We start from the raw sequence: 25,640 nt of genomic DNA, 5'->3' as shown, positions 1-25,640 counted from the left end.
ATAGTGATAATGGAAAATCAATGGACCTGCAGGCATTTTGTGTTAGCATCAGGGATTTATCTATTTTTGTGATTTTCACCTATACCATATAATGGTATATTAAATAGAATAGCAAATGTGATTATAATGACCTGAACAGGCTCACTCTTAATGATATACAGCTACCTTCCTATTTTTTTGTAAAAACATACCTCCAAGTAAAAGCCTTTCTCTAATATAAATGCCTAGAATCTTATTAAAAATCTGATCTCATTAGGTACACCATCAGTATTAAAATAGTGTATCCTAAATCTCAGTCATTAGACATTAGACATTTAGAAAGGATCTGTACCTGAAAAGATTAAATGAGGAGCTCAGCAATTAGTATAAATGTCCTAGTGGAAGAAAAAGTGACTTCAAAGAACTTGATTATATATTTGGGGTTTCTGATATATGTATTTTATTCTTTTTTTCTGAAGTACTGCCAATTTGAAGACAACTTCTAAAACATTTTTTTGCATAATACTAGAAAATTCGAAGCTTTTTTCATCACTTTGGTGTGCAAACCAAATGTAAGGGGAAGAATTGAAATGTTTAAAATATTTTAAAACAATTTTTTTAGTTTTTAGAGATGAAAGGATTGAAAATTAAATGTAAAGTCTTAGGCTGCTTTTGCTCTTCTGCTGCACCGCTGTTTTTTCTCACATGTGCGGTGAGATGGATTTTGATGCAGCATTTAATCCTGTTACCCAACCCTTGGCGTATTGCGAGCCTTCCTATGAAAACACTGTGGTTGTGTCTGTGGCCAATCACCTCTGATCACCTTTGCAAGACATTTTCGCCCCTATCGCAATCAAACGGTATCAGACAGTGCTACAGAGCCCAGTAGATCTCAAATTCCCAAATTCCATCAAACTGGCAAAAACCTGAAGCCTCAAGTCCTGCACAGAAGTCTCCCTCCATCATGTGAGAAACATTCCAATCCCAGTCTGCTTTAATCCAAGGCAGGTTATCCCTGGGAGCAGCTGGCATTTCCAGCTTCCAGTCCTCCTTCTTTGTGTTGTGCAACATCTGGCAACCAAAAAAAGTTCTACTAAAAAGTACCATTAGAATAGAGTCACATGCTGTGTCAGGGACAGCTTGGAAAGAAAGCAAGTATTGTATCCTCTTGTGTGCAACATCCCTATGCTGTGGCCTGGTTTTCCAAGTAAAAGATGCAGCTTGGTTTTAAATTTGGATTATTTTGGTGGTGTTTTGTTTTTTTTTATATAGTGATTCTTAGTTTGCACAGAAATTTAAGCAACACTGAGGCTTGTTTTGGCCACTCTGTAAGGGACACTGCATAATTCAGACTTCAGCCTTTTCACTATGGCACTGCATAGCGAAGATAACCATCACTTTCTTATTGCTGCTAAACCTGTTTGTGTTTTCTGCTAGAGTAGGAAGCAGGGAAAGAGCAGTGCATTAAAGCAAATGGTATATTTTTGTAATACCACATGTATAAATATTGGTGCAGTAGTAGTAGTAGTTTCCATATTAAATGCCAGCAAGTTTTTTTTGAAATCTACCTCAGAGCTGTAGGTCGAAAAATGCATAGTAAGGCAAAAAGGTGAAAAAAACATTTAAATGGTGAGGGTTTAAGGGGGGAGTTGAAGGGGAGCAGGGAGGGGGGCATAACCACAGTCTCATGTATTGCTGTGGGAGCAGGAAGGGGCCCAGATGTATTTAAAAAAAAAACATATGAAGGCAAGAGGCTTTATTTCTCAAGCTATATCAAATTCCGCCCTCCTTAGCTTTTGTTAATCTTCCATCATTTTAGAAATTATTGTTTTATGAAAAATGTAACTATATATAATGGGCACATATTATAAATTTACACAAAATCATGTCATTTTCAAAGATAGGATAAAAGCTATTACAGCAGTAAGAAAACACTTTTCTATCACCTCTAATGTTTTCCACATATTTCCATTTGAGAAAGAAGTGAAATGGATCAGCATGAGGAAGCTGTTCATACTGGCTCCCAGCTGTGGATATGTCAGTGGAGATAAATTCATGTCCTCAGATATTACCCTTTCCTGAGTACCAATTTGCACACACCTTAAATTCCACTTTGACAAAACCAAACCTTTCCAAGGTGTTCATCTGCTCCCTCAGCAAGATTCTGAGGTTTCATAGTGTTTGTACAAGGAGGTTCAAGGCCTATGTGACTAAATAAAAGTAGCCCAGCTGCTGTAAATGGCAGCTTTTCTTTGCCTTCCTTTTGGAGGAGCGGAGGTCAGGGGTATACATTTATTTTCTTTGTTGGTGCAGGTTTTCCATGCCCTTCCAGCCCTGTTCCTGTCTGCTGGCCAGCTGGGTTTTTAGTGGCTGGTGGCTGAGGAGCAGAATCTGCCTTTCTGAGCAGAATTTGCCTTTCTGATCAGGCTGACTGGCTTTTGCACTTTGCAGGAAACTTCTGAAGCTGGAAATTCAGCTGTTGTCCTTGAATCTTTTTTAGAATCTTTACCAAATCTGAGTAGACTATTCCTAGTTTTTAGTCTAGGGGTGAATGAAATGTCCTTTAGATCAGATTTATTTATCCCTCAGCTCAGAAACCTGGGAAGAATATCCTGCCTCTTCCCTCAAACCATCGTGTTTAGGGTTTTGTTTGGAGTTTAGATGAAGTAGGTTTGTGCAGGTATATTTTCTAGAAAGGGGAACAAACTCTTACAGTTCTTTATTTATTTATTGAGTTCATGTCACCCTGGAATCTGTTTTTGCAGACAACCTGCTTTTGCATATTTGCTTTTGTAAAAGATGTTTCTATGAATGTACATCTTCTTGGTGACTTCCACAGGGTAGGATGCTCTGTGCTTTCACATCACATTCTGTACCTTGCAGAAATTACCTCTGGGTTATTGCAATGCCAGCTTTCCATTAACTAACAGACTATCAAAAAAAATTTAAATAAAATGCCTTTGGGAATAGTAAATGACAAACTTCTGTGAATGTGAGCCTTGCAGCCCAATCTCCTAAAAGAAGCACCTGCAATCTGGCTTTATAGCTGATACACAGCTAGTTGGCAGACAAAAGCCTTGCTAGGATTTCAATTTAGAACCTGTGATACATAGGATTCTTTCTTCCTTGTAATGCTTTAAACTGAAATTGAATTTTAAATTAACTTGACACTGTGCTGTTTTTAAGTCAGATAAATAAGTGTGTTCCTTTTGCCTTTCCCATAATATATTTGATATCTTACTATGAAAGCTTTTCCTGAATTGATATAAAAATTATACATTTGCCTGTCCTTACTTTCCTTAGGAAAAAAAAGTGAAACATAACCATGTAGCTGTAAGAAGTATTGTTTGCACTTTGACAGTTATATAGTTTTGTAGTTTAGGAATTTGCCAGTTTTATTTCTGTTGCTCACTGTAACAGCTTGTGGTTTATTTCTGTGTTTTCTCATAAAGCTTTGATCAAACAGTGGCCTTCAGGGTTATGTTCTTTGAGACTTCATGCATATAGATATCTTCCATTTACTTTAATTCATCAGAAAACCCCTGTCTTCAGTACCCCATTTAATCTTCACAGTGTTAATGAAACAATGTCTCAACATTGTTTTGGAGTGCTTTTTTAATATATTTTTGAATGTTTGTAGTTTTTTAAGCTGTTAGACTTACACTGTGCAGGCATAAATGCTTGTAAAACACACCAGGTAGTTACAATGTGGTCAGTGGTGTCTTAATCTGACACCTGATAGCATAACTCTTTTTCACTCTTGATAGGTGATGCCACCAGGAAGAATATTATAGGAGAGCTGCCTTAAAAAAGGCTGATGGATTCAAAGTATTTTACACAGAATTAAAATGAATACCTATGTTTCTGAATGTGCATGAATAGTAGAAAGAAGCAGAAATAGTAGAAAGAAGTTTTACAGTACAACTACTTGTGGTTTGCTTTTGTTTTCCCTGAGTCTCACACTCTTAATTGGACAAACCTTTCTCATCAAACTGTATCTCAGCTTACACTGAAGGACGTACAATGGCAGAATTTACAATGTTAGCATGCTGAGCAAAATATATTTCTTCTGTTCCTGGTAAAAATACGCCTAACACTATGGGTCCCTATGTGTAACTTGAAATAAGATATTGATATCCCTCCCTCCCTCCCTCCCTTTTTCCCCCAGGAAAGTGTTCTCCAAACAGCTCCCATTTTGTGTCTTCTGGCTTTCAGCAAGGCATTAGCATTCCAGAAAGAGTTTCATCAGCCCCTAGGCTTTAACTGTGGCCAGGACAAGCAGAAGGAAAAACTACCAAATACTTCCCCTCTTAGGCTGGGGGCTTGAATTGTAACCAATGGCTTTTGGAAGTGTATTAAAAAGCACAGCTTTCCTTGCCTACTCTTTCCCTATTCCCTTGTTTTCTGATACCAGTATGACCAAAGATCCTTACTGTTTTTATAACAAAGCACAATGAAGAAATATTTTGACTATTTCATATCTCTGAATTTATTAACAAAGGAGAAAAAAACCCCACCTTTGCTTCAAGCAGGATAAGAAGTTATGCAGACCTGCCCATCTCAGACAGAAATTCTCCTAGGGGAAGGAATGCCACATGAAATTGGAAAGTTATCATTTTCTCAAACAAGAGTGAAATACCAGAGCCTTAGTTTGGCTGCTTTTCACTGTTTTATAGTCCGGTCATCTCTTCTCTCTGCCCACCCCTACCCCCCACACTCCCCCAAGGTATTCAGATGGAAAAGCTTTCTTTCTAAGGTATTTACACAAAGAAGGCATTCGGCAGAAAATGAGATTTTTTCTGATCCAAAGCATCTTACTTTCCTATGATCCTTCCCCAGAACTTAGATAAACATGCTGAGAAAGGACTCTTGCTCCATACTCTGTGCAGTTACAAATCCTTTGGTTGGACACTGTCATTGCACATTCTGGTCCATGTGCCTGAGCCTACCTAGGCATATTTGTTTGAGTCTCCACCAGCATATATGCCAAAGAGATTATGCTTCATCTTTCATCCCAGCAAAAAGAGAGCCTAAATGGGTTTATCATGGAGTTTTCATTCACTCTGTCATTTCTCCCTTCTTTATAGTTCATTGCTAGACTTCTAATTTTTCCCGACAGCAGAGCACACCCCTGCAGCTGGCCCTGCATAATGATTCCCTCCTCCTAGACTGACAAGAGTAGATGCATAAATCTCCTGCCATCAGGGTGCCTCCTTTAGCAGACACTGCCCCCTCTCCCCCCTGGAAAAAGATCTGTCCCCTCCACAGCACTCTCATTTACCACCTACTAGTTTGGCCTGCTGAGCCAAGATGCTGCCTGTGACCGTTATTCTGCCTATGCTAAACGTCAGGAAAGGGTTCTTTTTGGACAAAAATACAGCCTTTTTTTTTTCTCCTAATGATAATTATTAGTGAAAATTGGCGTGCCTGTGGCAATTGTATTTGATGCAAACATTACAACATACAGCAACGAGCTCTTGTGAAAAGCAAGGCGACTGATCATTTGAATTAGGAGCTGGAGGATGAGACAGACTGTCAGGAACGTGAATTTTGACCAAAATATAGGTCTTTAGGAGGTCTTAAGTTAGAGATCCCCGTGTTCTCTGAGGCCCTGTATTAACTCAAAATGGTTGCTTTGAACTATCAGGTAAGGGCAGCAATGTCAAATCCAGGGCTTCCCAGCTGCTGAACTGGCGAGCACATTGACAGTTTATAAATCAGACAGGACATGTGGATCTTTTATAAATAATTGTTTGAAAATCTCTTCCTTAACCCTCCATCCTCAACTATAGCAGTGGAATACTGCAGCTGGCTAAAAATCAACGTAAGACTAGTTTGAAAGGCAGCAATCTCTGTTCCTGTTCTGAAAAGCAGGCACGAGGTGAATGTGCAGTGTTCTGCAAGAGCTTCATCATTCTTTACCAGCTCTGAAGGTAAAGGTGAAGGTCAGCCCCTTTCATTTTCCAAGAGTCTAACCCACAAAATACTAGATTTCTCAAGTAGGTATTTGGTGTTAGCAACATGCTGATAATCTGATATTCATAGTTACTCTTAAAATTAAATTATTATTTTTCTTTGGCCACAAGTATTTGGCAGTTTGCTCTGATGCTGTCTTTATGATGATTCACACTGCAGTTATTTTGAAGAAATGGATAAACTACAATTGTTTATATACAAACAGAATGTGGCATTGGCTGCCAGAAACTAATCTCACTAATATTTGACTTGTTATGTTGCCTCATGTTTCATGTTTTGGCTATCAGATAAAGCAAGCTTAAAACTAATTGAGAAGAATTCCTTTCTCTCTGAGTGTGTCTAAAACTAGTGGTATTTTCTCCTCTGTAAACGTTTGCAATTGATTATAAAATGTCAGAGGTGTTAGCAGTGTCAGCGACCTTCATCTATACAGCTGGAATAATAGGCAAGACTTGCTTTAGGACACCCTGCAGTTGCTGACAGGTTTTGTTGCATCTGCAGCCAACTCTGTATCATTAACGGGGAAAAAAGGGTGGATGAGAGAGTGTGGATTGTAAGTGTGAGAGTGCTCACTCCACTAAATTTACTTGAAAAATTATTATTTTTTGTGTTCAATGCCATTTTGTACTCTTCATGATTTTCTAATTAAGCCTGGAGGGCTGTGGATCCAGGCTTTGATATGAGCAGTATCGACTGTCCTCTTTCCAGAGAAGAGAACAAAGCTTCCTCGCTGTGCTGCTGGATGCTAACTCATGAGCTGGTTTCTCTTCCATGCCTTGGTTACCGCATATAATTAGGATTCTCACTCTTGTGACTCCATGTGCAGAACTGCATCCTTTCAGTAGACCTGCCTGCCAGCTGCCCGTCATGCACAGCTATTCCCATGATCCTTAAATTTGACATTGCATTTCAACTGTTCCTATTTAAAAAATGAGCTTTGAAACAAACAATGGGCATGCTGAAGAAAAAGCTCTTCATGTCTAACAGCAGTCTCTTTTAGACTGTGCTTGAAGCTAATGCTCAACTTTAAAAGTGGTCATGGTGTTAATTTATTTGAAATAATTTTATTAAAATAAAGAAGTACCTGTGATTCTTGAAAAATAAGAGAAGAAAGAATATGTATCCACTTGCTGGGTAGACCCATATGAGTAGTTTTCTGAGAGGTTTACCCCTTTCCTATCTCAGTGTTCCCTTGCACCTATGGCAGCAATAGATTCTGATGGCCAGTGTGTTGCTGGGGTTAAGAAAGAATTATCTGCAGTTCTTAGAGAAGGGGGAAGGGAGAAGATAGTGATGACAGAGGTGTCAGAGCAACAGGAATAAGGTTTGGTTGGATTTGAGGAGAAATTTCTTACCCTGTATGGTATTCATTCTCTTTAATGATGGGAAAAGTCTGTTTATTTTTTATTTTAATATCTTGTCTTCATGGTATTTTAGGACTGGAATTCCTCTGCTTCATTCCCTAGATATCTTATCTATTAAATGATGTCGCTATACCTCTCTGCCTAGAGCAAGTACACAACGAAACAGAAAAAGATCTCTCTGCATTGCACAAGGTTTTTTTGTGTTTAGTATTAATCAAGAAACACACTTGCTTAAGAATTTTTTGGGGAAAAAAAGGCTCAGAAAGTTTATCTCCCAAGAGTCTCTTTGAAAAGTCAGCTTTTTACATGGAATAAACCTGTCAGCCAGCTAACAGGTTTGATGCATGGACATGATGGAGGCAGCTGGGGTTCATGGCTGGAAAGTGGCTGTGCGATGAACCACAAGAGATGTGGGTTTGTGTGTGACCTTGCGCCTTGGCAGAGGGAGAAGGTGTTTCTGGAGGATGGTGCTGGCAGGGAGAGGTGTGGAGTGTGCAATGGATCCCTCTGCTTTCACTGCAGACAGGTCTGACAGCCGTGTGACTTGAGAGCTGGTTTTAAAAATAGTGTCCTGCCTTCAGAATCACAGGTAGAAAACGTATTCATGTAAAATTGGAGTTTCTTCCCCCAGTTCCTTCTTTAGTGTTACCTAGTGGAGGACTAAGGATGCATTCTCTTAGTTTTCTTACCAGACTAGTTTAACCTAAATGCATTAAATCCTTTCAGTTTGTAACATGTGAAAAGATATTTCTCATAATTTGAGATTGAAATAACTTCTAAAGAGTTTTCATATATAAAGTGCTTATAGATTTGGACAGTTTAAAGATTCCATGTTGGGGAAGATGCATACAGTAAAAGTGGTGGCAAACATGAAGAGAAAAAGGTTGGTTTCTGTTTCTGAAAAGCACAAACTAGTCTTTGTTCCCTTTGGAAAAAATCATAGGATAACTTGGTTTGGAAGGGACCACAGGAGGTCATGTAGTTCTATGGCTCAAATCAGAGCCAGTGAGATCAGCTAGCTCAGAAAATATAAAGTATTTAGCAGTTGATTCTACATAGCTCAAAATTTAAGAATATGGTGGTAAGTTTCTTGGAATTTCTGAAAGGAAAGGAAATTTATTGTAATATGTGTCCTTTGTCTTCACCTTTCAGATGTTTAAAAAAAAGAGGGAGGTCCAAGCTTTCCTAGTTCTTTACTATGCATTTCCTTTTATTTTTAGATGGAAATAAAAATTTAATCAGGCTAAACCTTACTTTCCATATTCAATTATTCCCCAGAAAGTTTAAATAAGTATAGATGTAGGCTTTTCAAGAATATGCCCCTAGAAGCTAATTTCTGAAGCAAAAGGAAACTGGAAGGTGACATTGCTTTTGAAAATTGAGCTTTAATAAAGGGCTTCATTTAGTCATCCATCCTTGAAAATGGATGGTGAAATATGTAAGGGTTGAGAGGAAAAGGGGAAAAACAGAGATACAAGAGAATAATACCAGATGAAAATACAATGTAATTTAAGTCCTTGGTTAATGTCCCTATTTGAAATTAGTTCTGGTTGGTTTGGTCACCCGAAACGAGGCAGCTCAAAATAAAATTCTTAGAATAAACTGTTCTTGCCATAGGCTGGGCTTTAGCAGGTTTCTTATGGGGCTGCTGTTAGCTTCTAGAGAAGTGATCCCTCTAAGAGAGAGTTGGGATGCTCTGTAGACAGCTTTCTAGTGTTTTGCATGTCCCCAGGGTATCTTGAGAGGGCACCTGCAGTAGAGCAGAGCAGGGAGCCATGCTTATCAATACTGGCAGCTGTAATGACCTTCCCCTGCTCTAAGCTGTGCTGAGTCTCCAGCAGTCAGGCAGTGTGAGCATCCAGCACTGTGCCTGGGGTGTGCAGTGTTGCATTGGAGGGAGCTGAGCACCTGTTTTGTTGTTCCAGGTGAAGAGTGAGGGGGACAGCCCAAGGCTCATCTGGTATCCCCAAGAGCACAGCTGAACAAGAGTAAGCACTGACACCGCCTTGTCTCCTCCTGAAGTCCCAGAAGAAGTGGGGTTTTGTTTCCCAGACTGTGGTGTGCACACAGATTTTTCATGTGGATTTTCTGTTTTCAGGTAAGTTCATTTTTTCCTTCTTTTTTAAATACAATAAAGTCTTGTAAATTCAAAATTATATTCTGATTTTCTAGACAAATTTGTTGCTATTCATCAAGACTTTCAGACATTGCCGGAGCATTTAATAAGTGTTTATTATTACTAATGGAGATAAAACTTCTAGGAGCCAGTCTTGCAAGAGGCAGTAAGAATTAGCAAAGGAAAAAAAAAGCAAGAATAGCTTGGCAGAGGTTCTGTATTCATAAACCTATTTATAGATGGTGTGCTGGGTAGAGGAGCAGGTTTGTGCCTCTGCCAGCAACATGCTGCAGCCTACTGCTGTGCTAGTGCTTGCCCTAATTTTGCACTTACATTCTGAGTCTCCCAGGGGATGCTGAGCAGCTGTGTGGCTGACCTGAATCTCCAAGGTGTGTGGGCTTGACTGTGACTCTGAAGATGATCGGAGAGATTCGATCAACTTCTTTTCCAGGACCTGTTCACATTGATTAGCATGCGTTGGCTTGGCAGGGCTCTCAGAAACCAGCTTGTAAAACCTTCTTTATTCTCAAGTGGCCAAAGAGATCTGAAGTGAAATTGATAGAGGGGTTGCACAAACATGGCTCTCGGTCTGTTCTTTAGCTGCAAAGTGGTTTAAGTCCATTTTGGCAGCTTTCTTGGTGCTGGTGACATTCCTGGAGGTGCTGCCGCTGAGAGCTGTGGTTCCGGCCTGGCACGAGCCTGGAGGGGAAGGAGAAAGGCTGGAATCCTGTGTGCCACCTTCCTCACAGCTGCCAGTAATAATTGTCCATCCACAGAACTTATGGGAAGATAACACTTAGCCTTTCCAGCAAGAGAAACACGTGTCTCCTGCCTGACACCAAAGAGAAGGGAAACACTGGGAGGGGAAAACAAAATTTCCGAAGAGCCAAGTTAAGGAAACAAGTGTATTCTAGTGTTTAACTAGTACCTGGCAGAATGCCAGCTTGGGAGGAGTTCTGTTTAGATTTTTTTGTAGCTTTTTGGTTTGGTTTTTTTGGGTTGGTTTTGGTTTTTTTTATTTTCGGGGGGGGGTTGGTTGGTTGTTTTGGATGCTTCTGTATTTTAAGTTTTATTTTCCCTTAAAAACAAATGGGGAAGAGAAGGATCAAAATACAGTTTTCCATGCATGTCTGCTGCAGAATGAATAAACATAAAGACAGCTGTTCTAAACCAAAAATGCACATTCTGCCTTTGCACGCTCATTTATGTACCTAAAATCATGATTTTTTAAATGTAGGAAAAAGCATGAAATCACACAGAAATAGCCCCTATTTAAGCTTACTTAGAAATGCACATCAGGAAAGATGAGTTTCACTGAGGAACAAAGGTGGGTCCTGTGGGGGATGCGAATGTAAGGAGTGGACTCACTGAAAGCAAGTAATTGCAGAGTAATTTTGCTGTGGAATTTTAAACCAATTATGTGAATAACAGAGCATATGTTCTGAAAGTATTTAGAAGTGTTTTTTTGTGGGTATAGCTAACATGGTTTCAGGAAGCCTCTGCCTGGCCAGGGTTAGTGCTCCCACAGCTGAGAAAACGTGAGTGCTTGCATGTTTGGCTGTACATCATTGCCTTGCTGAAACTCAGCTTTTCTCAATCTGCCTCCCTCATGGTAAATCTTCTAAAAAATAGACAAAGGTGTGTCTCATAATACCCAGTGCCTAAGCTTGTTTCTGTGTCTGACTGGAAAGTCTGGTGTTCAAAAGGTGCTTGGTCTTGTATTTTGCAATTATTAAATGTTTTGATAAGCTGCATCAAACTACATCAAATTTTACTGAAATTACTGCAAGTTTCACATGACAGGACTGATTAAAGGTGCTATTTCAAGAAGGCTTCACTAATCTAGTTGTTTCTTGAGCTCTGTTCTTTTGAAAGGGAGATTTGCATCCTTTTGCTTTTTAATAAAACGAGACAAGTACTAAAAATCCACTATCAGCAGTTTCTCTTGAACTCCAAGGCATGTGGCTTATTGCTCTCCAGAACATGGAGGATATTAAATGTGGATATTAATTTTCTTCTTTCCTCCATCACAAAGAGAATAGGGATGCTCACACAAGAAAGGGGAAAGAGTTTATGGGATTCTTCAGCTTTGCTTTTCGTAGTATCCAATTGGGGAATTTTTATGCCTAGTGGATATGAAGTGTTTCCTAATGTTAAATGTATGTAAATAAGTATAAATCGTGTTTGTTGGGTGTTTTTTCTTTTCTTTTGTTTTCTTTTACAACCGTTAAAGCACCTACATGGTGGTAGTGCACTTGACAAGTGAAACAAAAACTACAAGATCTCTGCTAAATGTTCTTTTGTTTCTAGGAGGTTTCAACAAACCTCCTTAATCTTTGAAGTTTTCTCTTTAAATGGGTGGCCAGCAGTAAGCATTTCTGCAAATTTATTTCATGTGAAGATTTTTGTCTCTGAACTTGTTCAAGTAAGCATAGCTGCAAATCTGATTCACTTGTGTGGCACTGAACTTCACATGTAAATCATTCTTCTAGTAAGTCAGTATTGTGCTGGGAGGTGCTAATGGCTGCCATCAATCAGGGCTGGAAAAAGTTGGTTCTCCTCTTCTCCCCCAGACTAAATGAGACAGCAATTAAATGCCCTTTTGTTGCGTGATAGCTGAGACAATGGAAATCAATGTCCAAAGCACAAAGCAGAATGGCAAGTCTTAAGTATAAGCTAAGCCATGTGTCCCAAGGGATTGGCATGTTGATTTGCTTACAGCTGAGAGGGTATATAAAAGGAATAACTGGGGAGTGTAGGCAGCAGGAGAAGTAGTAATGCTCCTTGGACTGAAGCCAGAAGGAATGTTTGCTGGGAAGACTTCTCAGTGGAGCTGTGCTGCCATGATCTTGCCTCCATGCAGCCCAAGCTCATCTGACAGTACAAATTTGATCTGGAATAGGCCCTGGTATAAGATCATGACCAGCAAATATGATACCATGTTTGTTTGTGGTGTGTTTTTATGCTGGCTGCTCAAGAATGGGCAGTATCTGATCTGGTGAGATTCTGGTGCAATCTTCACCTTTCAGCTTATTTGAAAGTGCTTCAGCTGGCAGGATGAGTTTATGCAAAACCAGTGCTGTTATTGCAGTGGTTTAGGTCCCTGGAATAGGATTTGCTGCAGCCTGAGAACAATATTCCCACCCCCTAAATGTCATCACTTTGTTCCTTGTGCTTGACAGGTGTAAAACTTACTCTTGCATCTCTCCTAAATAAAATTGCACTTTAAGGAATCCCAGTTTGCTCATCCTTTGCTTGTCGATGCAAACAATGCCTCAAAACTTTGAAACCATTACATACTTGTTAACAAATTTTGTCCAATGGACATGAAATCACTTAGGTGGCTGACTGTGTTTTGCCTGTCATCTTCCCTCCAGACCTGCTCCAAAGCTCATTATGTCAATGGGACACTTCCTTTTTATTCCAGCTCACTATTCTGCCTTGGCTTTATTGCCTTGCTGAAAGGGCCTTGAGTTACACAGGACTGCTTTGTCTCTAATCTGTGTGGGGTTTTTGTTTTTGTTGGGGGTGGTTTTTTCTGCTTTTGTGCAAAATTGTAAATGCATTGAGAACAACAAGCAATTGCATTTACTAATAGCAAAGCACACTGCTGTCATGCAGCTCATATGCTGTTGGCAGAGACTGTAGCTGTATGATGCTTTGCAGCAGCTGGGCTCAACTGAGAGCAAGCCTTTTGCAAGTTTAAGGCTTGGAAGAAATGTTACAGTAAAAAATTATTTTATTTTTGTGCCTGAAAAGTATTACACACAGATGACCAGAGTCATCTGAAGTAATATTAGAATTTGATCAAAAGAAAATGTATCTGCTTGGAGAGCTCTGTATTGAATATTTTCTGTATGGTGCTGTATCCATTACAGCTCTTTTGAGGGCTTGAACAAAGGAAAACAAAACTACCTGTATATACAGGTCCACAGAAATCAATAGACATTAGCAATGGACTCATACAAAACCTGTTCATTGGTGTTCCTTGTCCTTATTGCTCAGTGATAAGCAATCTTTTCCTTGAGTCCCCATCAGGGAGACACTCTTCAAACTCACATTGTGCTACACTCGCATTTACTCTCATGTAGTATTGAGAGTTGATGTGAGTGACACTTCACAATCCCACTGTCTTCATATCAATTCAAGTGTCCACCTTTGATGTTGACTTTGGTTCTGACCATGACTTGAACCTCACTTCTGCTTTAGGTTCTCTCTTAAAGGAAAACAGAGACCCAAGGAACCAGGAGATATCGTATTTGGGCACAGCAATCCACTGCCACATGATATACTGTTTTATATTTAATTACTATGTGTGTAATTTTGAATAATCACAATTAGGCTTTTTAAAGCATCTATTTCTATATTGCAAGCCTTCAGCAGTTCAATAAAGCAGAGCCATTGACTTGTATTTGATGTGTCCATTACCTCCTGCAAATGCTTTGGAATACAATGGAGTAGCATACAGACTACAGAGCTGTCATGACAGGTATTAAGAATGTGTCAAATCCCAGTGATGACTGATAACATATCTGTCATTTGTGATGGGATTATTAGGAAGAGGAAAGCCACTAGGAGAAAGATACTCTAGGAAAAAAAAAGGAGGGGGAAGGGAAGACAAAAAGAGAGGATTTACTGTTCTTCAGAGCTGCCTGGTTTAATTAAACCTTGTCTAGTCCATAAACAAATCTATTAAATTTCTGTATGGTTTGGCAGCTAATGCACTTAAATGCTGCTGCAGTAATTCCATGGAATTTATGTTTCTCTTTGGTGGATAGTTGCACTGTAGGTATTGTGGCTACGAGGAAGATTCTTGACCCATGAGTACATAGAAACAGCTAGTGCAAGAGTACTGTATTTTTTATTTTGTTTTCTAATCAAAAGTTTAATAGAATACTGCGGACGAAAGAATTCACCAGGCACATATAATACTTTCTGCATAGAAAATTTTATAGAACCAAGAAAAGAAAACAGTCTGCCAGTGCCATTTGATTTACATCTTTGGTTAGCAAAGGAAGGATTGCTTTTATTTAAGCCTGAATGTGTCTTCTGCAAATGTAGAAAGAAGGCTGAGCTTTGTCTCACTTGTAAAAATGGGCTCTGCTGAATGAATCCAGTGTGCCTGGTACACAGACATTTTCAGGTGTTTCAGATCAAAGATCTACAAGCAATTAAATATTAAGATGAAGCATCCTACCAGCTGCCTTCTGGTATTTAGGCAATGCCAGAACAGAGGTGATCTGAGTTTCCGGCTGTCAGCATAGTTTTGGTGCAGGAATATCCCCAGAAGCAGCTAAACAGTGTAGTTATCTCATATGGTCCCTACACACAGAGATCAATTTGGGGGGAAATTAGATGTCAGGAGAGGGGGACACTTGAAGCTCGGTGGACTGAGGCAACTATTCCTTGCTGTCATATGCTCCCTTAAATCCCCTTTCAGCAGGGATTCATTCAGCAGCCTTTGAACAGAGACCCATCACAGTGTCCAGATTGTCTCTGTCCTTTCTCTGATTTATCTTTTAGCAGCTGTATGAAAATTGACCTGATCTTATCTCTGCACCTTCCACAAGCCCAGCCAGGGTGCTCATCAGCTCTTTCAGAGTCCCAGTTCATCAAGGAAGCAAAGGTAGTGGAGGTCAGTGCAGTGCCCAAGTGGGCACTTGGTATCACTGCATTGTTTCTGGAGGGCAGCTGCTGTACTGAGGGTTCAGCCTGGTGGCCACCACAGTGCATGGCTTGGAGAGGAGTGGCTGCTCTGATTGGGAGCAAAGGACAGTCTCAGGTTTGGGAAGCAGAGATGGAGAGCAGGGAGACCTGTGTGAAGACCAAGCTGTAGCTGTTGTGTCACAGAGTGAACAATAGTTTATTGAGGTTTGGATGATCATGTATGTGAGAGGCATACAGTGACCTAACCAAAAGCCAAACTCTGCCAGGTGGCTTTGGACCCCACTCCTCAGTCACCACCAGCAAATCAGCTGACCCACACTGGCTGTGTCTGCCCGGTGTCACACAGCACGGGCACACCAAGCCCACCGTGCTCCAGATGAGCCCCCAGCTCTCCTCCCGTGCTGCCAGCTCCCCTCCCGGCTGAGGTGACTCCACGCAGCGCTGCCGGAGCTGGGCTGGGCTGGGCAGCCAGCCCCTGTCCCTGCTGAGCGTGTGGCCGTGGCCATTTGGGCGCTGGGGGATGCAGGCCGAGCTGCAGGGGAGCAGCTGGCAGCACCGTGTGTGCTCGCAGAGGATGCCGTGTGTGCAGCGCAGGGAAAGAGCCGCGCTGGTGCCGCTGCAGCATGCCCATGGGCTCACACCCTTGCTTACCTCACGGAAACTCACTCACCTGTCCACGCCCTCGGGAAAGACCTTTTATTTTTCCCATCTCTAAATGCACGCTTACCCCACCCACAGAGGCTGGCTGAGCAAAGATCGAAGTGCAACTTGAACCAAGGACACCAGGTTTTAAATGTGATGTATTGCAGCTTAATTAATTTCCCAAGGTAGTGCTGTCAAGGCCCTCATGGCAAGCATCCCAAAATAGTGGTTGGGGAACCCAAACCTGGCTTAGCTTGAGCGATGTTAAAGGAACCTGATTTTTTTTTTTCTCCAGAAGCTGCACTCAGCACTTCTTCACACTGTACTGTACACCCAGAAACCATTAATCATACTCTAAAATCTTGGCTTCAACTTCCCCCTTTAAGATGTAGGAGATTACCATACCGTTTGTTAACGTTGAATCTAGCTGGCTGATAGTACCTCTGTTCATACTGATTAAATTTGGGTTTGAAAGAGGAAGGGCTGTGGACAATGGTGCTGCAGTGAAGAGCCTTCCTCCACTGGTCTTAGGCTTGGGTTTGGCCCCAGGTAGAGGCAACACAGATGCTGATATATATTGGTGATGGACAGTCTGTGGTGCCCAACCTTCCTCTTCAGTGACAGCACCTTAGGAAGGACACTCTGGTGCAAATAGGGGCTGCTGGCAACATTCACTGTCTACTTTGGGGTTTTTTTGCTTTTTTTACCCCCCAATGCTCTCATGGTCTTTATATGCTCCCATATTTAATAGATTTACATTCTGAATGGATTTTCTGTCCCAAGAAAGACTACAGTAAAGTGCCGGTGAGCTTGGAACACTTCCCTGAAGAAAGCTATTCCTTCCCTGTAGTCTTGCTCTTCTCCTCAATTCACTGAATTTTGTTAGTTTAAAAGAAGAAATGGAAACACTTATCTGGGAGGTATTGAAGAAGTTGAGTTGAGACTCAGTTGTTTCTATTTTTTCCATTTTGCAGTCCATGAAGTGTCCTTAGATAACACAGAAAATTAAGATGTTGAGGGAGTCACCCCTGAAGATCACTGAACTTTCAATTAAATTCCTTTGAGTGTCCAAGATCAACAGTGCCCTGCATGGTCTCATTGTGCTCAGTTTTACATATGCTCACACTTAGCTACAGGTCAGTTCTTGATTTTTTTTTTTTTTAATTTAGCCATAGGATTAGAACCATCCTTTGAAAACCAAAGCAAACCATGACTGCTATCCAATTTAAATACAAAAGGATATCTTTAACCTGAAAAGGAAAAACAACTTAGTGAAGAAAGACCTTTGTAACTCTAACCCTTGACTTCATTGAATATTTGAATAAAAACTGATTTCCACGTTTGTTTGGACAAAGAAAAACATTTCAAAAAATTAAAGATATCAGCAGTGCTTGGTGGCTGCTCTTTGGGGGAGGGGATCTGAAAGGCAAAATATTGCAAAATGTCTTTTTTCTGAAAACAAACAAGCCTAATGGGAGATCTCTGTTTTGAAAATATGTAACTGCTGACATGAGGATGTTAGGATATTTTTAGCGCTGATAAAGAAAAGAAATATTCATTGGAGCTTTGATAATCTTGAACAAAAACACATGTTAAGGGCTGGTTACTCTGCTCTGGATGGTAGCATTATGGTATATATATGGAAGATTTCTTTCACCTGTGAGTTTCCTCTACTGCTTCCATCTCTAAGACTTTTATACTGAATTTAGAGGAGAGCAAATGAGAGAGAGAGGTTTGATTATAAGAGGAATAGTGTATTACACGAGTGTCTCTGATATTTCAGGATAGTGTTTTGCAAATTGAAATGTTGCAGCTAAGCTTAGGTAAAGCTAAAAAAAGGTATTCAGTTTAATTGGCTGGAGCCCATCCCATTCTGCTAGTCCCATCTCAGCCCATCTGTAGTTTCCAGTCAACTGGGACCTCCCTGGTTAGCTGATAAATGATGGAAAGTGGCTCTGAGCAGTTCCACCAGCTCCCTCAGTGGATCCCTTGGGTAGATCCCATCCAGCCCCATAGATTTGTGTGTGTCTAAGTGGTGTAGGTCACTGACCATTTCCTCCTGGATTATGGAGTCTTCATTCTGCTCCCCATCCCTGTCTCTGAGCTCAGGGGATTGGGTACCCAGAGAACAACTGGTCTTACTATTAAAGTCTAAGGCAAAGAAGACATTAAATACTTCAGCCTTTTCCTCATTTTTTGTCCCTATGTTTCCTCCCACATCCAATAAAGGATGGAGGTTCTCCTTGGCCCTTCTTTTGTTGCTCAGGTATTTATAGACACATCTTTTATTGTTTTGGAACGGTCATAGAAAATATTTTAATGTGCTACATGACAGCATGATCTCAGTAGTATACAAATTTCTTTTCCTCTGACCTCTTACACACCGATTGTATTGGGAAAACATTAATTAAATGGGAACAATGTATTTATTGTGGCTTGAAGTTGCTTTTATCACAGTTGCTGTTGTTCAGGTTCCCAAAAAGGAATTAAAGACCCTGTTTAAAGATGCTCTCCAAGCAGTCTATTTCAGGGTGGCTCTTTGTTCATAACTGCCAAAAAGTAGCAGCAAACTAAAAAGAAAAAATCCCTTCTTTGTAATTTTAGTCCCTTGAGTCTTGATGCAATATAGTTTATATTAATTCAGTTCCAGATTTAATTTAGTTTAATTTTAGCCTTGGTCATGGGCTACTGATATGTTATGCTCTTCTTTAAATGGACTATGCATCCCTTGGTAACACCTTGAAAAAAGTAGTAATTTTGTGGGGTTTTAAAACAGCAGGCTGCATCCATCTTCTCAGATCAATCAGTGCACCCTTTGTAAATCTTGTATTTTAAGTTCCTCATGGACTAACAGGCTTGAGGTGGTGTTCTCAGACTCTGGTCAGAGTCCTCTCCATCCTGTACCTTATGTCAGCATTTCTACTTCGCATGAATGCATGTAGCCAGAGGCTGGTAAGGAGAAGGGAGTGAGGGAATTTCACACATCACTAAGAGCAACACAAATGCTGTAGCAAGCTTTAAAATGGAAGGAGAATGTTTAGAAAAGTGACAGAGAAATTGGTTACAGCTGGACAGGAGAGCAAATAAAAGCAATCTGCCTTTCTGCATGACATATATTCAATTAGTCTGACACATCAGAAAACAACAATTCATAACAGAAAGGCAGGAATAGTAAGGAGGGAGGAAGAGGATGGATAAAAATTTAGCAGAGTACTACAGACTAGGAACATTTCTGCTGTGTAGGGCTTGACCTAGTGTAACTTTCTGGAAACTGTATAGGCTAACACAAAGCTATTTTTTGAATTTAGGACAGAACAGAGAATTGATTATGTCATGGCATGTAGTATGCCATGACAGAAGCAGGGCTTTCAAGGAGACAGAATTGGTTTTGTCAAGCCAAATTGCATCATTGGGTAAGTAAGAAGCAGTACGTCTCCAGAAGCTCCCCTTTCCAGAGGGACTTGACTTTCTGGACTCTGAACTCCAAATCTTATCCTTGGTCTCCAACTCTTCCATCTTCCTCATAATCTTTAGATGATGGCCTAATTCTTACAAAGTGTTTTGTGGCTTAAAACTTATTTTTTACCCTGCAGTTATCCATAAGGTCTGCTGTAGAGTCAGCCATCTGTATGGTTACTTATATTACTGTGTGTTTCATATCTGGCACGAAAAAATTATGTTTATTCTTTTCCTCCTGGTGTGAAAGCCATTCTCAGTCAATAAGCTGTCAAGCTACCCTTTTGTCATCACTGCCTAGTGGTGTTCTTTCACATTAAGGCTCCTGAATCTTGCCAGTCTAATGTGTTAAATTCTTTGACAAGAATGTTCCAGTTTGGGAGCACTAAGAGCTTTGCTTGTTTTTCTTCATGAATGGAATGAAATGCTTCTTGGTGAAAATACAAGCACAGTAGCAACCGAAGAATCCAGGCTTTCTTCATAATCAGCAGAGGAAAAATGAACACTTTGGAGTGTTATTCACTGCAGCCCTTGAGCTCTCCACCTTGGAGGAGAGTAACTGCATTGTCTAAATGCCTGGTTTGCTCAGCTGATAAAGAGTGCTGGCTCCCTATGAGAGCTATATCAATGCTGTTGCTGTGGAATATTAGGAAAAATATGCTCCAGCATTTTGCTTTCAGCAATGAAACAGCTAAGCAAGAACCTGTGTCTCTTCTACCATGTTTCTATTTGCAAATAAACAAATTGGGACCAAAACTATTTAGCTTTTGCCTCCAGTTCACATGGCAAAGTTCAGCTGTGATGTCCTTTCTCCTCCCCAGTTTGATTTTTTCTTCTTGGAGGCGGGCTTGTCTACAAAAAGATTTCTTTGAAGTTTGAACATTCAAACTGAAACTGAATCTAGTGAAGTACTTTAAAAATAAGCTGTTCATAGAACTTTCCTTAGAACTCTTGCACAGTAGTGCTGGGAAAGCTTTACCAGTACATATAGTAAACAGATTATTATTCTCTAGCATTAGCCTTTTTCCTGCTGTGCCTGGAGAACTCAGTCCAAATTGACATTTTTGAGACCATCTTATATTTCACATATTTTTTATACTCATGATAAAGCAGAAAATGGGATGCACTATTTATGGTCAAAATAATTTTGATTTCTGCCTTCCATAAATTGTATTTAGGGCTGTTGATCACCCTCTGAAAAGTTGTTTGTCCTCAAGATGGTCTTAAGTTTTGCACAGAAGGCAAATGTTTACGACAGTAACAATTTCTGCATCTGTAATATATTACAGAGGACTTTTCCCTCCAATCCGTGCAGTTTTCCACCTATGTTTAGTCTCACACAGCACTGCATACTTTTTTTAATATGAAAATACATTATATTATGCAACATGCAGTAGGGAAAAGTGTGTGCATTATGCTGAAGCTCCATGTCCACTTCATGAACAGCTGAACTGCTGGAGGACATTGGTGTGGGCAGGCAGAGCTGGCCAGGCTGAACAAATGAGCCATAATTGTCCCTTCTGTGAGAGGTCTGCTCCCATCCAGGGGCATGTGAGCTCCACTGGATAAGTCTAACCAACCCCAGTGCCCGAGGAGATACTTTGTTTAATATCTCCAGTAATGGGAGATTGTTTGACAGAGCAAAGAAATGATCTTGTGAAAAAAGGCACAGGACTTTAGTGGCCTTCCCCTGTGGGCTGTGCTGGGCCAGGGTGGCAAATGCTGGGGTGCAGTGGTAATACTGTACCACTCCAGCTACCCCTTGAAGAAAGAGTTTGTTCCAAGCCTCAGTTATATCTGAGTTTCAATGCTCTAGCCAGTTTGGTGCTTTTGGTTTAATTCCTGCCATCATTGTCTGGTCTTCATTTCTGTGGTGTTGATTTACTGGTCTTGATGACAGTGTCAACTCGTGCACTATATTTTCTTTTCAAAATGTATTTTCTTTTATTAGAATTTTATTGTGAATTTTCACAAAGTGGATTGATGTGCTTGGGTCTACATTGTTTATGATTTAATTTATACATTTTCTTTCTTAACTAAATATTCTTAGCCTTTTCACTTGTGTTTCATATGGAATCTTCCCAAAGATGCATTGCATGTGTTTTTTTTTTTAATTCATTATACATCTACTGGGGATTTATATCTATAAAAATACCTATATATATGAAGCTAATATCTTTATTCATTTAGCACCGAAGTGCACTTTTCCAAAGTGATAGGCCTATAATACGTTATTTAAAAGTCTCTGACTCATGATTGCAGGCATATTTTTTGATACAGGGTAATAGCAGAAGAAGTAAGCTTTGATCTGTGGCTTTCACTTCTGAAAGGAAACAGTTTCCTGGACCATTTGCATACCTTCCTTCTCCCAGGCACTTTCTGGGTACTGAATAAAGTGAGGCGTTTTGTCATCTCTGCCCAAATGCATCCTCCAGTGCAGCAGCCTGGGCTCTGCCCGGGGGGCTTGGCAGGTCTGATGGGTGGCTACCTGCGCAGCTTTCTCTTTCAGAGTCTCATTTAGCAGCTGGCTGGAGCGAGTGGAAAAGTCCTTCCAAAAACTGTCACTGATTCACTCGCAAAATTGTATTTTGCACTTCAGCAGAGCAAAAAGGGATGTATATGCCTGCATTTCAGACCAATCTGACTTGCTCATGCTTTTTTATCAGATGGCACAGCTTTTCCTATGCCGCTGCTCCAAGCCAGCCAGCTTGTTTCCCTGGAGGCACAGGGCAGTGATTCTGAACTTGCTCAGTGCTCCCTTCTCTTGAAATGCTGCTGTCCTTTGATCTTCTTTCCCCAGGCTTGCCAAACAGCCCTACCATCAGGACCGGTGTGAGGTGTCCTTCAAAGCTATAAACCTGGCTAATTTGTTGGTAGGGAGCCTTCTGAGCACTGGCTATTGTTTCACCTTTCCTGCCTTGCTACCCAGTGAGCTTTGTATGGCCCTTCTATGGCTTCCTTGTCTTTTTTAAGGGTGTGTTTGGGCAGGCAAAAAACAAAACAGAAGAAGATGCAATAGTTGGAGTTTTTTTGTTTGTTAAAAAAAAAAAAAAAGAGAGGGACAAATGCTTCTTTAGTTCAGTCCATACGAATGTAATTGTTTTTTCTCTCTCAAAACATATCTAGATTTATATGGTAGGAGGACACCACTTTATTTTAATGCCCTGCCCTGCCCTACCTCAAAATCCAAATCTATTTTGTCATTCTACCAAGTTACCTTTTGCCCATAGTTTCCGAACACCACCCAGGTATTTAAAAGCAGAAATGATCACAGCATAGAAACAACAAAGTCTCTTGCTTAATTCATTTGCATGTGTGTGTATTATCCGTGAGAAGGTATCTCTAAATGCAACACGTAGAAGTTGTTTGTCTAGGTGGTTCTATTTTAATCCTCTCCTGCAAGAGGGAAGTCCTATGATCGTGGCCAACCATAAGGTTCTTACTGCTTTATGCATGGATTTCTTCCAGTTTAAACCACTCATATGTGATGTCTTAACTCCCTTTGAAGTAGATGGAAAAGATTTTTGCTCTGTAAATACTCAGTATATGGCCTAAACACGCACTGTGCTGGCTCAGAGAATAGTTTGCAACAGTTAGTATTCCTGCAGTTTTTTGAAACTTGGCATTGCCTATGTTTTTGTTGTAAATAAATTACTAGGCCCAGTATTTCAAATATGTCTTCACTGGACCCTGACACCACACAAGAGCATTTCTTCTGTTGTTAATATCTGGATTCCAGCATGACTAGTGCTTCCAAATTTTTTGTTTCTTTTGCATTCCTCTGCCCCTAATCCCATGGAAAAATTTCAGCTTGGTCTTGGAAGGTAAAAATACCTTGCAGATGACTCCAAACTGTCAATTAGGAGGAAAAGTTTAATGTAAAACAAAACAAATAAAATTAACAACCCCCATGCTAGGCACTGATATTTTACTCTGGTAAAATTCTCTTGATTTTACAGGCCATTGGTTTGAATAAAAATTAGTAAAAATATGATGTGGGACAGTATAGATATGGCTGCCAACTGATTCCCATGCTGCTCATTCTATACACGGTTGTATTTTCACATATTCTTTGTTTTATCTCCCTAAGACAGTAGTTTGTAATTCAGACAGTCAAGAGGCAGTTTCTTTGAGGACAGCAGTATTAAAAATACTGCTTCTTTTTTGGCAAACTAGAAACATCCCTCTGTGTTTTTAAGAAAGATGGGGTGGATATTTTTGGATGCTCACTAATTCAGTTCAGCTGTCCTTGTTGTTTTGTTCGCTTGGATGTGGAAAGTGAGAGCAAGGGAGGATAGATAGAATTACATGAAAAGCAATTTTTTATAGAGCTGGAGACCACCTTGTTTATATCTTCTCCGTATATCCAGAAATCGATTATTTACTGTGTCTATTAATTTGTAATTCAGAACATGTATTCTTGTAATGGGTGGTCCAATTCAATTTGATCAAAGTAATCATCTAGGGGTAATATTCTCCTGCATAGCTACTGTTGTGCAGTGTCTGTTTATCTTTGATGTGTTTATTCATTTACTTACACAGCAAAAGGTAAGAAAGCTTATGAAAGGAAAAAATTATAATAAAAAAAGGAACGGTAAGAAGGCTTGTGTAAAATATTGCTGCAGAAACCTCCCTGAGGGATCATACCCCAAATCCTAAAGTGACTGCACACTACAGAAATAAAACCACTCTATCATGAGCTGACGGATGGGTTTCCATGCACAGGAAAAGAAAATGTGGATGGCAGTGGGACAGGCTGAGACTACTTTTCATCTTCACCCAGAGGCAGCTGCTCAGTTTGCTTCATCCAGCAAGCAGTAGAGGCAGGAGCAGACAAAGGATGCCAACCTCGTGCACAGTTACAAAAGTGTGGAATATGGCCCAGGAAGAGAAAAGGAAAAATGAACGTTAGGGAAGCAAACAAAAGGAAGAAGGATAAAAATCTCTTGAGTTAGTGTGAAGCCCCAGAAAATCTTTAGGCCTCTAAAGATAAGTGGATGCAATTCTTCCTGAGCTTGTTTTTCTTTCTGGTGATGCTCAGCATTTCAAATCGTACATCTTTCTTTTTTATAAGTGAATGAGAGAAGTTATCTGCCTTTTGAGAGAACTCTTTTATTTCCAGCCCAAGGCAGTGATTACTCAAGGTAAGGTTCTTAAAACCCCAGTAAATCTTAGGAACCAAACAGATAGTCTCAATATATTTAATGTTTTAAGCTTTCCTTTATGATGACATATTTTTATTCTTCCTTTAACATCAACAAGGCATATACTTTGTTGCATCTGTTAAGTTGGTAGCTTAACAATGGCATTTGAAAATTGTACCAAAAAGTTGGGGTTGGTGGGCTTATGGGCACCTTGAGATTCTTGTCAGGTCAGGATTATTTTAATTGACATAATGAGGAAAATATACTGTACAAACAAGAGAGTCTGTTTTCAGGTTGAGGCACATTAGTTTGCCAGTAGTAAAACCTAAATTGCAGCACATTATACAGCCATCCCCAGAAGATATTAGTTGATAAGGTTGTGCAATACGTACCTGTTAAGAGTGGCATGCACTGGTCTCCTACCTCCTTAAACCTGCTGCTTCCCTCTGAGCCTCTGGAGAAGCCAGAAAAGTTAGGGCACAGACCAGGGACTTGTCTCTTTGTGGCTTACATGTATTAAGAATTAAGTACAAAGGGATCTGGGCTAAATATGATAATGATTTTACAGTGTATTCAGGATGTCTTTGAGAGGGAAGTTAGGAAGATCAAAATTCTTTTTTTTTTAATTTGGAGCCTGAGCTGACTTTTGAAGCTACAGAGTAAGTGTCTTTCTGCATGATTAGTTTAGGCTGTGGCAGCACAGTTGTGGATGATAAATACAACTGGCATAACCTGCTGGTTGCGCTTCTGGGGTGTTAGTTTTGAATACAGTTCTGTCTGTCAGGGGGAATGCGTGGGTGAAGCTTCCTGTGGGTGGCTGCAACTGAACATTTGCTCCATAGCTCCAAAATTGGAGCACAGCTGAGAGGCAGGATCTTTTAGGCATCTGTGGGATCTGCCTGCTTTTAAAATGTATTTCTAAGGCTGTTAATGCACATAAATCATGTAGCCTTTCAGGGACATCTGGGTTTGTTTTTAACTTGCTAGGTATGATATAATGATGGTGTAGAGTCAACAATCTCTCCAGAGCACTGGAGTGGAGAGGACTCCCAAGCCTTGAGCAGGACAGTCCTTGTCTGGGAAATGGAAACTACTTCAATGCCAAATAAATATATTTTGGATAAACTGCATAGGTGTAAAAAAAAAAAAAATCTATGCAGATAGGAGGCAGCTGGCTGGTCAGGAAGGGGCACTACAGTGAGTGATGCATGGTCAGGGGCAAGCAGGGTCAGCAGGGACTCTTTGTGAGCCAATCCCCAGACCAAGCCTCAGATCAGCAACAATCCTGACTGCCCA

At 40.3% G+C, this 25,640-nt stretch overlaps 1 protein-coding gene across 1 annotated transcript in view; it reads left to right on the top strand.

Moving 5' to 3' along the window:
* Nucleotides 1-9,245: 9,245 nt before the first annotated feature.
* The window catches only part of PLXNB2 (plexin B2), a 172,101-nt gene continuing 155,706 nt past the window's right edge, over nucleotides 9,246-25,640 (top strand). The window contains exon 1 of the mRNA XM_085041794.1: nucleotides 9,246-9,417. The gene's annotated coding sequence lies outside the window, so the exon portion shown is untranslated. The remainder of the gene's footprint in view (nucleotides 9,418-25,640) is intronic.

This window comes from Lichenostomus cassidix, chromosome 1Aa (assembly GCF_008360975.1).
Source record: "Lichenostomus cassidix isolate B80296 chromosome 1Aa, HeHo_3.0, whole genome shotgun sequence".
Classification (NCBI taxonomy): domain Eukaryota; kingdom Metazoa; phylum Chordata; class Aves; order Passeriformes; family Meliphagidae; genus Lichenostomus; species Lichenostomus cassidix.
The sequence above is the reverse complement of the archived record's forward strand: the minus strand, read 5'-3'. Positions and strand labels throughout refer to the sequence as shown.